A 15855-nucleotide genomic window follows, 5' to 3' on the forward strand; every position below is an offset into this window, starting at 1 on the left:
TATCTGTCCCCCGCTCCCCTTCGGCACCCTCAGGGTGGACCTCAGGTCTGTTAACCCTGCCAACCAGTGTGCGACAGGGCACAGCGAGGAGGGCCGGTCACTTGATTCGATTATTCTCTGCCGGTGCGCCGCTTCAGAGCATTGAGTCAAGTGCTCAAAAAACACCAGAGGCCAGTCTTGAGAGACTGGTTCCCTTAGTAGATTTTATGGCAGAATCGAAATATACCGAATATATCGAAATGGGTGCTGCTCATTATAGAAAAGGGTTACAGAATTCAGTTCGGGTCTCGCCCGCCCAGATTCAACGGGGCCCTTCCCACAGTGGTGACCCCCAAGCAGTCTCTGGTTATGGAACAAGAGGTTATGACACTTTTGCGAAAAGGAGCTATAGAAAGGGTTCCTCCTCCCAGCAAGGTTCTACAGCCGCTACTTCATTGTTCCAAAGAATGATGGGGGACTACGTCCTATCATAGATTTACGTGTGCTAAATCGCTCAATTCAGAAGCTCAAGTTCAAGATGCTTACACTCAAACAGATTATCCCACAGATCAGGTCCGAGGACTGGTTTGTGGCGATAGACCTGAAAGATGCGTACTTTCATGTGTCCATCCATCCTTCTCACAGGAAGTTCCTCAGGTTTGCTTTCGGGGGCGAAGCTTACCAATACAGAGTTCTTCTGTTCGGCCTATCATTATCACCCCGCACATTCACGAAGTGCGTGGATGCAGTACTGGGTCCACTGAGACTCCAGGGCATCCGCATACTGAATTACATCGACGATTGGTTGATTCTAGCTCAATCAGAGCAACTAGCAGTTCAGCATCGAGATGCTGTTCTGTCTCACATGAAAAGGCTTGGGCTGAGGCTCAATGCCAAAAAGAGTGTGCTAGTTCCGGCTCAGACTACCACTTATCTAGGTGTAGTCTGGGACTCTACCACGATGCAGGCACATCTGTCTCCTGCTCGTGTGAGTTCCATACTCGCAGCCGTGAAAGGGGTGAAGTTAGGCCAGTCACTCACTGTAAAACAGTTCCAGAAACTGCTGGGTCTGGTGGCAGCTGCGTCCAACGTTATACCTTTTGGCCTTCTGCACATGAGACCCTTACAGTGGTGGCTCAGGACCAGGGGGTTTTCTCCGAGGGGAAATCCCTTTCGCATGATCAAAGTCACGCGGCGATGCCTTCGTGCTCTGGCCATGTGGAAAGATCCCTGGTTCCTGTCCCAGGGACCCGTGCTGGGGACTTCTGGTCGTCGTGTAATGCTTACGACAGATGCTTCCCTCACGGGCTGGTGGGCGATCATGAGTGGTCGCTCAGCTCAGGGTGTATGGGAGGACCATCAGCTCTCCTGGCACATAAATCAGCTGGAGATGATGGCGGTGTTTCTAGCATTAAAACACTTTCTCCCAGACCTGAGAGACCACCATGTGTTGGTTCGCACGAACAACACGGCAGTGGTCGCATATATAAACCATTAGGGGGGTCTGTGGTCTCGCCAACTTTATTACTTGGCCCGTCGGATCCTCCTGTGGTCCCAAGGGAAGCTGCTCTATCTGAGGGCAGCTTACATCCCAGGGTACTAAAATGTGGGAGCAGACGCCCTGTCGAGGCAGGGCTATCTCAGCCTATCATGCTCCTCTTGAGGGGGGTTTCTCGGTAGGTCGAGACCCCCTCGTCACACGCTTCCTCAGTGGCACACTGAGGTTGAGGCCTCCAGTGCGCACAAGGGTTCTGGCCTGGGACTTGGCCGTGGTTTTACAAGAGCTGGCCGAGGCTCCCTTTGAACCACTAGAGGAGGTTCCTGAGAGGTTCCTCACTCTGAAAACTATTTTACTTTTGGCTATCACTTCTTTGAAGAAGATAGGGGATTTACAAGCACTTTCGGTTGCTCCTTCATATCTTGAATTTGCTCCAGGAATGGTAAAGGCATTCCTATATCCTAGACCGGGTTATGTCCCAAAGGTCCCTACCCATGTTCCAGGTCCCATTGTGCTCCAGGCCTTTTATCCTCCTCCCTCTGAGTCATCGGATCAGGAAAAACTGAATCTGCTCTGCCCAGTAAGGGCTTTGGATGCTTACGTCCACAGAGCTGCCCTGTGGCGTAAATCAGATCAGCTGTTTGTCTGTTATGGGTCCCCTAAGAAAGGGGGCCCAGCATCCAAGCAGAGGATGAGCAAGTGGGTGGTCGAAGCCATCTCACTTGCTTATGAAGCGGCCGGACAGCCTTCTCCTTTGAATGTTCGTGCCCATTCTACCAGGGGTATGGCGGCATCAAAGGCTTTGATGTTGGGAGTATCTATCAATGATATATGTGATGCAGCTGGATGGTCATGCCAGCACACATTTGTCAGGTTTTACAACCTTGATGTTGGCTTCACTCCGGGGTCCTCTGTTTTGTCAAGATAACTTTGACAAGTATTTGAAGCTACGGCACAGTTGGGATAGCGTTCCCAATGCATATCCACGCAGCGTCGACAGTTCCCACGAAAGGGAACGTCTCAGGTTACAGATGTAACCCTGGTTCCCTGAGTAGGGAACGAGACGCTGCGTCTCTTGCCGTACCCCCTCCATACTTGCGAGTGCTTGCTTCAGACTTATCCAGAAGCTAGCGTTCTCTGCATCTGGGTATGCTTTATAGTTTCCTGGTCCGTGACGTCACCCGCCTCTGACGTCTCGCTACGCGATTGGTTAGATACATGAATGCTTCAGTGATGACATTACGCAGAAGGTTCCCAATGTGTATCCACACAGCGTCTCGTCCCCTACTCAGGGAACCAGGGTTACATCTGTAACCTGAGATGTTTTCTATTCAACATAAACATATAGTCAATCAAAGTGCAATGACTGTCAAAATACTAACAGTTGATGGCATTACGAAAACTGCATTACTTGTCATGTTTCAGTTCTACCTGCAGAAAATATGAAATCCAACGTTTTTCAAATTTAAGTTGTTAAAAAAGTTTCCTTTTACTGCAGTAAAAGTATAATGCATGTAAGCCATTCTACATTTTTGCCATTTTAGGCATTCTTGGCAACAGAAGTGAGTCATTATTTTATAGAATGTACAGTAGAAAAAAAGAAGAAGAAAGTAACAGAATTGCTCAGGGCAGCTACTGGTCAAATGGGTCCCCTATGCAGAACTTCCCTTGGTTGAAATCTCTTTCTGGGGGTGGGTGTGTGGTGTTGATGTTGCCCCCATAGAGGGTGGGATGGTGTCTCCTTGGTAGTTAGTGCCCTACGCAGACCACATATTCTGCATATGTGGAACAGTGGTAGTGAAATCGTTGTAGTCAAAGCTTTACATGAAGCTTGTACTGAAATGAAAACATGAAATTGCTGCCATTGATCAACAACAAATCCAACATACATGGTCTTTGGTTATTATGGAAGCTTTTTTCCACCACAGAATAAAAATGCATAAAAAGTAATTGTGACATTTTATCAAAAAATATTTTTTTATTTTGCAATTGTGAGTTTACATCTCACAATCCTTTTTTTCTCAGAATTGTGAGATATAAACTAGGAATTATGAGAAAAAGTCAGAATTGTGAGATAAAAAGTCACAATTACCTTTTTTTTTATTTTCTATTCATGGCAGAAATAAGCTTTCATAGGTTCCACATGTAAGTGAAAAAAACAGAGATGCACAATCCAGCACACATTCTTCCTCCTCTCCTATACCTCTTCTTCTCCCTTGTCCTGATCCAACTTCTCCTCTCCTCCTTCATCTCCTTTACCCAGACGTTATTTCCTCTCTGCTCCTCTGTGTTGTTCCTTATACACACTGAACAAATCCGATTCAAAGAGTCCTATTTTACTGTGTGTCCATGTAATGAAAATAAATTCAACACTGACTATGACTCCAACTGAGATTGGAATCTGCTATTTCTCAATATTTCAGTGATCTGCTAATTACAGTTTTTTTCAATTGCTAACAAGCGTTTAGCAATACTTAAAGTACTTTTTCTAAACTCTTAACACAGCAACACACAAACATCACACAATTAGCCAAATAGTTAATTTTCTACCCAAAACCATATTTTGTTAAATAAACACAAACTCTGCATTTCAAAATGCTAAAAACCTTTTTCAGCATATACTAACTCTATCAAAACACAGCAAACCTGATTCAAAATCGAGTCGTTCTGTCAAAACATAGCACTGGTTTTCTATTCAACATGAACATATAGTCAATCAAAGCGCAATGACTGTCAAAATACTAACAGTTGATGGCATTATGAAAACTGCATTACTTGTCATGTTTCGGTTCTAACTGGAGAAAATATGAAATCCATTGTTTTTATAATTCAGTTTCCTTTTACTACAGTAATAGTATAATGCATGTAAGCCATTCTATATTTTTGATTGAGTGTTGAATGTGTGCATTCTTGGCAACAGAAGTAAGTCATTATTTTATAGAATGTACAGTAGAAAAAGACAAGAAGAAGAAAGTAACAGAATTGCTCAGGGCAGCTACTGGTCAGATGTGTCCCCTATGCAGAACTTCAGTGTCCCCTTGGTTGAAATCTCTTTCTGGGGGTGGGGGTGTGGTGTTGATGTTGCCCCCATAGAGGGTGGGATGGTGTCCCCTTGGTAGTTAGTGCCCTACGCAGACCACATATTCTGCATATATGGAACAATGGTAGTGGAATCGTTGAAGTAAAAGCTTTACATGAAACTTTTACTGAAATGAAAACATGAAATTGCTGCCATTGATCAACAACAAATCCAACATACATGGTCTTTGGTGATTATGGAAGCTTTGTTTCCTCCACAGAATAAAAAAAGTATAAAAGGTAATTGTGACTTTTTATCTCACAATTCTATTTTTTTTTTATTTTATTTTTTTTTATTTTGCAATTGTGAATATACATCTCACAATTCTGACTTTTTCCCCTCAGAATTGTGATATGTAAACTGTAGGAATTGAGTTTAAAAAGTCAGAATTGTGAGATAAAAAGACATAATTACCTTTTTAATTTTCTATTCATGGCAGAAATAAGCTTTCATAGGTTCCACGTGTAAGTGAAAAAAACAGAGATGCACAGTCCAGCACACATTCTTCCTCCTCTCCCATACCTCTTCTTCTCACTTGTCCTGATCCAATTCCTTTCCTCCTTCATCTATTCTTCTCCCTTACCCAGATATTATTTTCTTTCTGCTCCTCTGTGTTGTTCTTCATCCACACTGAACAAATCCGATTCAAAGAGTCCTATTTTACTGTGTATGTCCATGTAATGGAAAGAACTTCAACACCTGACTATGCTTCCAACTGAGATTGGAATCTGCTATTTCTCAATATTTCAGTGATCTGCTAATTACAAATGCTTATCAGTTGTTTCAGTATTTGTTTTATATATAATTTTTTTCAATACTTTTGAGCTGCTGTTGTTGCAGAATTAGAGGTTTTATCCTATATTTAAAGATTGGAACATTGGGTCTTCATTTCTGACTTGCTGTGTTTAAGCATTTGCAAATAAGATGAGAAAGATCCATGATTTTGGTATGAGGTAAGCTTATATGAAAAGAAAATTTAAGCATTTAAGAAATGTGTTAATTGACTGCATTTTGTGTGAAAACGACATGAATTGTGTTAATGGTATGGTCACAACAGACGGATGTTCTGCTAAATGTGTTTAGAGTTTTGAAAATGTGACTACAGAATGGACAAAAGTATGTTAGCAATTGAAAAAAACTGTAAAAATGCTTATCAATTGTTTCAAGTATTTGTTTTATATTTTTTCCAGTACTTTTCCAGTACTGCTTTTGTTGCAAAAGTAAAGGTTTTATCCTATATTTAAAGATCGGAACATTGGGTCTTCATTTCTGACTTGCTGTGTTTAAGCATTTGCAAATAAGATGAGAAAGATCCATGATTTTGGTATGGGATAAGCTTACATGAAAAGAAAATGTAAGCATTTTAGAAACGTGTTAATTGACTGCATTTTGTGTGAAAACGACATGAATTGTGTTAATGGTATGGCTACAACAGATGGATGTTCTGCTAAATGTATTTAGAGTTTTGAAAATGTGACTACAGATTGAACAAAAGTATGTTCGCAATTGAAACTGTAATCTGTATATAGTCTAGAACTGATCTATAAGGCTAAACTAGTGCAAGATCTGCTTGTGTATTGTTTTAGGATAATGTGAAAACTTACCCTCTAAGCGATGTAGTAGCTATTGAGAGTTTTGTAAGTTCATAAGCACTTGTGTTTATCTCTTATATACTTGTCATGTACTCAGGAGTGAATAATTTCCTGTAATTTAGGAATTCCCAAAAGAGTTTGGAACCTGTTCATTATGTTACAGTTTTTTTCAATTGCTAACATACATTTGTGCAGTCTGTAGTCACATTTTCAAAACTCTAAACACATTTAGCAGAACATCCATCTGTTGTGGCCATACCATTAACACAATTCATGTCGTTTTCACACAAAATGCAATCAATTAACACATTTTTTAAATGCTTAAATTTTCTTTTCATATAAGCTTACCTCATACCAAAATCATGGATCTTTCTCATCTTATTTGCAAATGCTTAAACACAGCAAGTCAGAAATGAAGACCCAATGTTCCAATCTTTAAATATAGGATAAAACCTCTAATTCTGCAACAACAGCAGCTCAAAAGTATTGAAAAAAATATATAAAACAAATACTGAAACAATTGATAAGCATTTTTAATTAGCAGATCACTGAAATATTGAACAGATTCCAGTCTCAGTTGGAAGTATAGTCAGGGGTTGAACTTCTTTCCATTACATGGACATACACAGTAAAATAGGACTCTTTGAATCGGATTCGTTCAGTGTGGATGAAGAACAACACAGAGGAGCAGAGAGAAAATAATATCTGGGTAAGGGAGAAGAATAGATGAAGGAGGAAAGGAGAAGTTGGATCAGGACAAGGGAGAAGAAGAGGTATGGGAGAGGAGGAAGAATGTGTGCTGGACTGTGCATCTCTGTTTTTTTTCACTTACACGTGGAACCTATGAAAGCTTATTTCTGCCATGAATAGAAAATAAAAAAGGTAATTATGTCTTTTTATCTCACAATTCTGACTTTTTAAACTCAATTCCTATTGTTTATATATCACAATTCTGAGGGGAAAAAGTCAGAATTGTGAGATAAAAAGTCACAATTACCTTTTATACTTTTTTTATTCTGTGGTGCAAAAAAAAGCTTCAACAGTAACCAAAGGCCATGTATGTTGGATTTGTTGTTGATCAATGGCAGCAATTTCATGTTTTCATTTCAGTAAAAGCTTCATGTAAATCTTTTACTACAACGATTCCACTACCATTGTTCCATATATGCAGAATATGTGGTCTGCGTAGGGCACTAACTACCAAGGGGACACCATCCCAACCTCTATGAGGGCAACATCAACACCACACCCCCACCCCCAGAAAGAGATTTCAACCAAGGGGGACACTGAAGTTCTGCATAGGGGACACATTTGACCAGTAGCTGCTCTGAGCAATTCTGTTACTTTCTTCTTCTTTTTTTCTACTGCACGTTCTATAAAATAATGACTCACTTCTGTTGCCAAGAATGCACACATTCAACACTCAACCAAAAATGTAGAATGGCTTGCATGCATTATACTATTACTGTAGTAAAAGGAAACTGAATTATAAAAACAATGGATTTCATATTTTCTCCAGTTTGAACCGAAACATGACAAGTAATGCAGTTTTCATAATGCCATCAACTGTTAGTATTTTGACAGTCATTGCGCTTTGATTGACTATATGTTCATGTTGAATAGAAAACTAGTGCTATGTTTTGACAGAACGACTCTATTTTGAATCAGGTTTGCTGTGTTTTGATAGAGTTAGTTTGTGTTGAAAAAGGTTTTTAGCATTTTGAAATGTAGAGTTCGTGTTTATATAACAAAATATGGTTTTGGGCAGAAAATTAACTATTTGGCTAATTGTGTGATGTATGTGTGTTGCTGTGTTAAGAGTTTAGAAAAAGTAGGAATTAACTATACAATTGCCAGTAGCCACTGAGTTGATAGGCCGGCCGTGCATCTGTATACACGCTCTCCTCACGCAGCGACCACTGACTCTCCGTGCTGCGTGAGGAAAGTGAGTCGTTCGCTGCGTGAGGAGAGTGTGTATACATGGGTTTCATGTGACGTCACTGTATTCTATCGCCGCCATATTTGGGACCGGTCACAGCTGCGCGCCCTGTTTAAAGCCGGGGACACACCTAACGATTAGCTGAAACATTCTAAGACTGAACAGAACACACATACCGATTGTTTCCTTCAACTGGAGCCGATTTTAATCGTTGACAGTCGGAGAAGAACACAAACGTTTACGATTGAGACCGCTGCTAAGCAACACACTGTGCGCGGGATCTTGAAAATGGATGTAAACAAACAGCTGGCGCTCTTCATCTGCAGCTATATTTGTGCGGAAAATAACAAAAAAAAAAAAGAGGAAAACGCGCACTTTGTTTTCAACAGAGAGAATTTGAGGTGAGTAAACTTTAGTAAATTAATCTATTTTTAGAGCTTGCACTCCGGTGGTGTCGCCGTTGTTAAGCAACGATAAGCTGCGATCCTCAATGAAGCTTGTTCGACTTGAAACGGCACTGTACAGACCATTAAATTACCACAGAAGTAAATTATACTACCACAATGCGACCTCAAAGGGCACTTTCACTTTCGCGATCAAAGGGGCAGGGCTCTTTATATTCTCTCTGTATATATTGTATCATTAACTGTTAATTTTGTATCCGTATCTTTCCAGATAAATAATATACAAAACATGATAAAAAAAAGTCTAACGTTAGTCATTATCTTTATCACTTGTTGCCCCCCTATTGGCTGGTGCCCAGGACACTCGCCCAATCCCGTCTATGGATAATCCGGTCCTGTACCTGATACGTTCAAAGCTTCCGCAATAGCAGCCCAGCTTCTTTCCTTATCACTTCTATTATGGTACGTTATTCCTTCGAAGATATGTTGTATTCGTACTCTTGCCAGAGTTCAACCAGTTTTTCTTCCATACCGGTTGTCCAATGTGTATTTATGTTGCAAACGTTTTTGACGCCATTTCGCCGCTTGTTTACAATCGCCTGACACAGTCTCCAAGGAAACAGAGACGTCATCAGTCGCAAATATTATGCTGCCTTCACGTGCTCTCAGCGCTATTGTAAAAATGACTTTCCTTTCGAAACTTGAATGCGATTTGCTCGTAATCACTACTTCAGAAGTGGGAATTATCAAATTTGAGAAGAATCTTTGCGAGGAGGACTGGCAATGACTTTCTAAAATTCTAAGACTAGAATCGTTAGACGCAGCACACTGCACGATTTTAAGCACCAACTGTAAACACCGACTGAACGCAACTGGCTCTGACTCGGCGCGATTGGACATGATCAGTCGTAAGTATCAAATTACATTCATAATCGGCCTTACAATCGTTAGGTGTGTCCCCGGCTTAAGTCTATGGTGACAGCAGCTACAACTACCAGAGGAAGGCCAACGAAACGCTTTCAGAAGGTTCACAACAAGTTTATAATATATCTTGGATATGTGGTGCTGTTAGCCGTTTCAACAGTCGTCAGAACTACAAATTTATTTGATCCCAAAGTAGTTAGATCGGCAGAATTATTGGCTTCATTCAGAAGGGACCACACCACTGGCAGCCAAACAGCAATGCACAACATTAATAACTGCTGGGACTGTCATTTACGTAACATTATAACGAGGACACTATTGTAATAAAATGTTGTGAATTCTCTGTGTTGTTGTTTCAGCGTGTTGTTGTGGTAAGAGCGCGTCGACTGAGTTAAACATTGATTACATAACTTGTTCAAACTTCACTTGTGCATTCGCGTCATTTTGTACAGATAAAACTTATTAATTTTATTAAGTATAAATATCTGATTATTCTCATAAAGGATGTGTTTCGTTGAGGTAAATAACCCACAGAGCTGATGATCATCTATAGCTTCAGTGCGAGCGCTCAAAAAGACAAAACATTAATATGATTGGGACTGTCTTGATCTTATACATGATATTATAATCGTATATACTTGTAAAATAACGTTGTGAATTATTTGGGCTTATTTGCTGTGTTTCGGAGTTTCAATGAGGTTACTTCAAGTTCATCTGTGCGTGATTTTGTGCAAATACTAGTTGTAATATTATTTTTATTTTGTATTAATATCTGGATTATTTTATATAGGATGTGTTCCGTTGATTAATTAAAAAGTTGAAAGTTAATTAACTTTCAGTTTATGGGTTTTTTTATTCTCTTCAGCTTCAGCGTGCACAGCTCAAACAGCAATGATTAAGTCATTAAAATGTTTAACGTTACTACACAGTATTATTAAAACTTTAATATTTCTTTTAGAAAACGAATGCATTATTTTTAATAACTAGCTCTTATATTCTAGTATTATTTTCATCAACACATAGTTTGATTAATAATAAGGATCATGAACAATAACAGATTTTTTTTTTGTATACAATAACATCAATAACAGATTCATTTTGATAACAGTATTATTTGAGCTGCGCGCGCTGAATGAACACCCGTAAACTGAAGCGCTTTGCTAGAAGGTTAATTAACTCAACAGGACACATCCTATGGTAATTCATATATATTTATACAAGCTATACATAAAATTACAACTTATATTTGCACAAAATCATGCACGCATGTACTTGAACTAAGTAATGTAGTCAGCTGGTGTCGTGAATTTGTTCATCCTGTAACACGCCGAAACACAGCAACTAGAATTCATAATATTTTCAAATAAATCAAATAAATTTGAAGTTCTGACGACTGTTGAAACGGCTAACAGCACCACATATCCAAGATCTATTATAAACTTGTTGTGAACCTTCTGAGAGCGTTTTGTTGGCCTTCCTCTGGTAGTTGTAGCTGCTGTCACCATAGACTTAAACAGGGCGCGCAGCTGTGACCGGTCCCAAATATGGCGGCGGGCATAGCGGAAGTGACGTCTTTGAAACCCATGTATAGAGGGTATGCAACGACGTCACTTTCCCGCCGAAAACTCGCTCCCTCAGCTGGACTGAGAGGCAAAAGAGCTGCTTCATGACTGGATTTAATAGGGGAAACTGCGAATTACACCAAAGGTTGGACTCGAAAGTGTTCCTTACAACTTGTCAAATAAACCTAATCCATGGATATTGACATGCAGCTAGGAGTCGTGTCATTTATATGTGCCTGATTTCGACGGCAGGGAAATACATAAAGCAAATCTGTCGGTGAATGCTTTATATAACGCCAATATCGGTAGGTCTAAATCCGCGTAATCACTTATATCAATGTTATATAGTCATATTGTCCAGCCTTAAAACATATATTTTATAGTAGGCTATAGTTTTTGTCAGTGTTGTTTATTTAAAAACACCCAATTATGCAGAATATAAGATGGAAAATATTTAATTGATGAGTTGTCAACATAATATATAACAATACAATATACACGGTATGATTTTACCTCAAAATCAAACAATTTGACACAAAATGATAATTCCAAATCCGTGTTTCTCTGCTGGAGTCCAGTTGTTTCTGTGAATTTCAGTGATCCATTTGCTTATTTTTCTGTTGCTTTCTTCAGTTTTTAAATATAGGCTATACCTCAGGTTTTGTGCCAAAACTATTTGTAGCCTACAGTCAATCAAAAAGCTCTTTCCCGTTTTGGAAGTGTTTTGTGTGTTTTTCGCGACATTCACGCTGAAAACCAACATTGCCGCTCAGTCTTTTGCCACTCAGTGGACGTGACCGCAGTCCTAACGGCCGACGGTGACGTCAAGTGCATACCCTCTATACAGATGCACCACCGGCCTATCAGTGGTAAACTCAGTGGCTACTGGCAATTGTATAGTTAATTCCTGCGACAAGTCGGTAGCCATATTTTTGGACCTTCCGGCCCGCCATATGGAAGAGTTTTACATGAGTGCTGATTTATAGACTGATGGATCCGAAATGGTCAATATTCATATTCATGCACTTTTGTTAATATTTATTTTTAATCATTTATGGCTTATGACTTTTGCTTTCATATATTTATGTACGCATACTTTATAGATTAATTCTTATCATATTTTCAAGTATTCAGTGGTGATTGTACCCTTATGGTTATTTTATATTTAAGAGTATGATTTCTATGTTCAATTGTTCTTCAAGTGTTCTAGTGTGACAGGTCACGCTGACACGTTTGTGGTTAGACATTGGACGCCTGCAGAATTAACCATTTGAATTCTGATTAAAATATGTCTGTTATTTTTCCTGATGACATTTAAAAGGGTAAGATTTGCAAAATTCCCTATAGGGGATAAAAACAACTATTTTTGACACTGGACCAGTAGATGACGTAGTGGGTGAAATTAACCTTTTCTTTTAGAACAAAAACATCAATTTAGAACAAAAACATCAGTTTGTGTGGGTTGGGAATTTCCCTGTATGCTTATGGTATAATATGGACTGAGTTGTTGATAATTCAGCTTTTTCCCTCCTTTGCTCTCCTTGACTTCTACTTCTTGTCTCTTATCTGCAAATGTCTTAATTATTGCTCTTTTTGATCTTCATCTATTAGATACAATACTCTGGATATTACAATACTCTAAATTTTATTATTAACTATTGACTAATACTTTATGATGGTTATTTTACCTTTTGGTTTTATTAAGTATTTTCATTATCCATTAAAGTTTGCGTGTGAGGCTAAATTTAATTGTAATGAATAAATAATTTTTCATCAACTTTATTTACTGCCTGGATCTCATTTTCACAAGTTTTTGCATCATAGATGCATACGTCTGCTACAATCCCTGTGCTTTGTGTTGCAGGATCTGCACTGAAATGCAACCACTGCGTTCCTCAGTCTGGAACACGCTTAAATGCTGCCAGTCGGACCTCTGCAATAACGTCATCTTTTAGATTGAGTTCTGTCAACTCAGAACATAAAACTGCTGATAAACCTTTCAATGTTTACAATAATACGGATGTTTAAAGAGGTTTCACCATCTTCATCATCTTTGTTCAACAATAAATATCATGGTTTACAATACAAGTTACTGATGTTTGTGATTCACTTCAGCATTTTCCACAGATGAATGACTGAATCTTTGGGGAATTTGTGAACAATTTACATTTTAAATAAAGTTCAATTGTAGTGGTCAAAATATAGAGCTCAAAAAAAAAAAAAAAAAAAAAAAAAAAAAAATTCATTGCACATTATTTTACTGCACATTATTCACATATATAAATTATGTATTATTATCTTACATTAGTCCACACTTCAAATATCAGCTTTGCAGGGAAATATAAAATGTGCAGTTTTTTCATGAATCAGCATTTCCTGTATTTTTATATAAAAATCACTATTATTAGCATTACTATTACTAGTTATTATCCACTGACACAACTTACCCTGAAGTGTTTGACACACTTTACCCTACAGCCAAAAATATAATATATCTAGGTTTTTCATATAGCCTAGGAAAAACATTGCTTTTCTTCGCTTCATGGAACAATAAATATCTTACATTGGCAGAATGTCCTCTTCTTTTTGATTCCTGCAGACAGCGATGCTGTTTGTTCCAGCAGAGCTCAGCCTGAACTTTACCACAAACATTTACAGTACATTAACATTAACAGTAGATCCATATAAACCTGCAGCTCCCAGTCCGGACCACTCGGTGGCACTCTCACCTCAAATCTACTTACAGTTTGTTTGTTTTTTTAGGACACATTTCTCAATACTTTTAGGTCACTTTTTCAAAACTGTTTTGATGTTGACTATTATTGTATTTGAGTTTATATGCTGTTACCTCTACGAGTTCTTGTATTCTATGTTCAAGGTACAATAATAAAAAAAATAAAATAAAAAAATAAAACCTTTTCAAAACTCTTCCCACTCTGAGAACAACAGCAGTCTATGTGGGCTAAACTTCATTTATTATTTATCATTGCTTTGGCACAACATTTATTCACTGACCACACCTTTCAAATGACAAGAATTCTTTTCTCACTCAGACACAAACACCACCCAAACTCAGTGTACACTGTAAAAAATGACCGTGATTTTAACAGTAAAAGACTGTAAAAATGCTGCGGTGAAAAACTGTCAATTGGTTTACAGAAAGTTTCTGTACTATATACGGTGAATAACTGTAATAGATCTAACGGTACATTTAATGTAATTTTACGGTAAAATACCGTTAAATTCACAGTTTTTGGAAGTGAAAAATAACAATTCATTGTAAAATTTACAGTGAAAAACCGTAAATTGACATTCCCACAATTCCCTGCGTGACACTTCACATTTGATATATTTTCGTTGAAATAACTCTGTTTCTTCTTAGTTTTTCTCATTTTTTTCTAATCAGTTATGTACATTAGGGTTTTATGTTACATCTAATGTTGTTAAATTAATGTTTATTGCATTTTTAAAATTTCATGCATGTTACCATGATGGTGTTTAGTGTGTGTGTGAATGACACTGTGTGCACCTTCTATATATTAGTATTGTCCTCCTCAGCTTGTGGAAAAGCTGCTTGTGATGAACTTTGATTCATCATGTGACTCTCATCACCACTGTGTTTGGTGACTGTCAGTGTATTATAAAGGTACAAAACAGATATTAATACTTCATTAGGTTGGTAAATTAACATTATATCAGTTAATGAAATACGTTATTTTACCGTAAATTTTACTGGGATTTTTTTTTACAGTGTGTAACAATGATGTTAATATTACTGAAATCCAATGTTAAATATACATATTTAAAATGTAAAATTCACATGTAACTCCGTAAGTATGTTTACGGTTTGATGTCATTTTTACAGTATTGTTCTGGTAACCACAGCTGCCGGTATTTTTCCGTAGAAACAACAGGATTTTTTTTACAGTGTACATACAGGCCAATTTACACGTTTACATACAAGTTCAAAACACAAAAATGAATAAGACAGCAATTTGCTACATTTCTATCTATTGAAATATATTCTAAATCTAAAAATTATATACTATCTAAACAATTAGATGTAGCTGAACACACTTAGGCTTTCAATTTCATTACCATCTTTACAAAAGGGGAAAACTTATAGGAATAATTTTGTACTGTAATATAAATGCACCATGATCAATGTAACATACCACAGTGTATTCTAAACAATAGCTCGTTCTTGTTGTGTGAAGAAATTTTACAAAGGAAAACGTGTAATGTTTTTTAGGTCATTGTGTAGTGAATGAAAAAATGTGTTTGTTGGATGACAACCTTTGCTAGTGTTATGAATGAATGAGTTGAATTGAAACATAAATGAAGTGTTTTGGTAGTTTTAGTGCATTTTGAATATTGAGAACTGTGTGGAGAGTTTTGAAAAAGTGACCTATTGAGAAATGTGTCCTAGAGATTGTAAAAACAAACAATAATACCATATTAAAATATATTCCAAATCTAAAAAATGAAAGACTATCAAATTGATTAGAAGCTGAAAACCTACACAGATGTTAGACTTTCAATTTCATTACAAGGGGAAAACTTATTTTGTACAGTAATGTAAACTTGCACCATGATGTAACATACACTGCAGTGAATTCTAAACAGTAGAAAGTGTCATTCTAGTTCTGTAAAGAAAGATTACAAAAGAAAACATTGTGTAATGTTACATGTTGTTAGTGTTTTTATGTCATTGTTTAATGAGTGACAAAGTGTGTTTGTTGGATGACAACCTTTGATTTGAGACATTAATGAAGTGTTTTGGTAGATTTAGTGCATTTTGAATGTGAAATTAACTGCTGTGCCAAGATGAAAGTTGGTAAGGAGAACTGTGTAAAGAGTTTTGAAAAAGTATTGGGT

This window comes from Megalobrama amblycephala, linkage group LG17 (assembly GCF_018812025.1).
Source record: "Megalobrama amblycephala isolate DHTTF-2021 linkage group LG17, ASM1881202v1, whole genome shotgun sequence".
NCBI lineage: Eukaryota > Metazoa > Chordata > Actinopteri > Cypriniformes > Xenocyprididae > Megalobrama > Megalobrama amblycephala.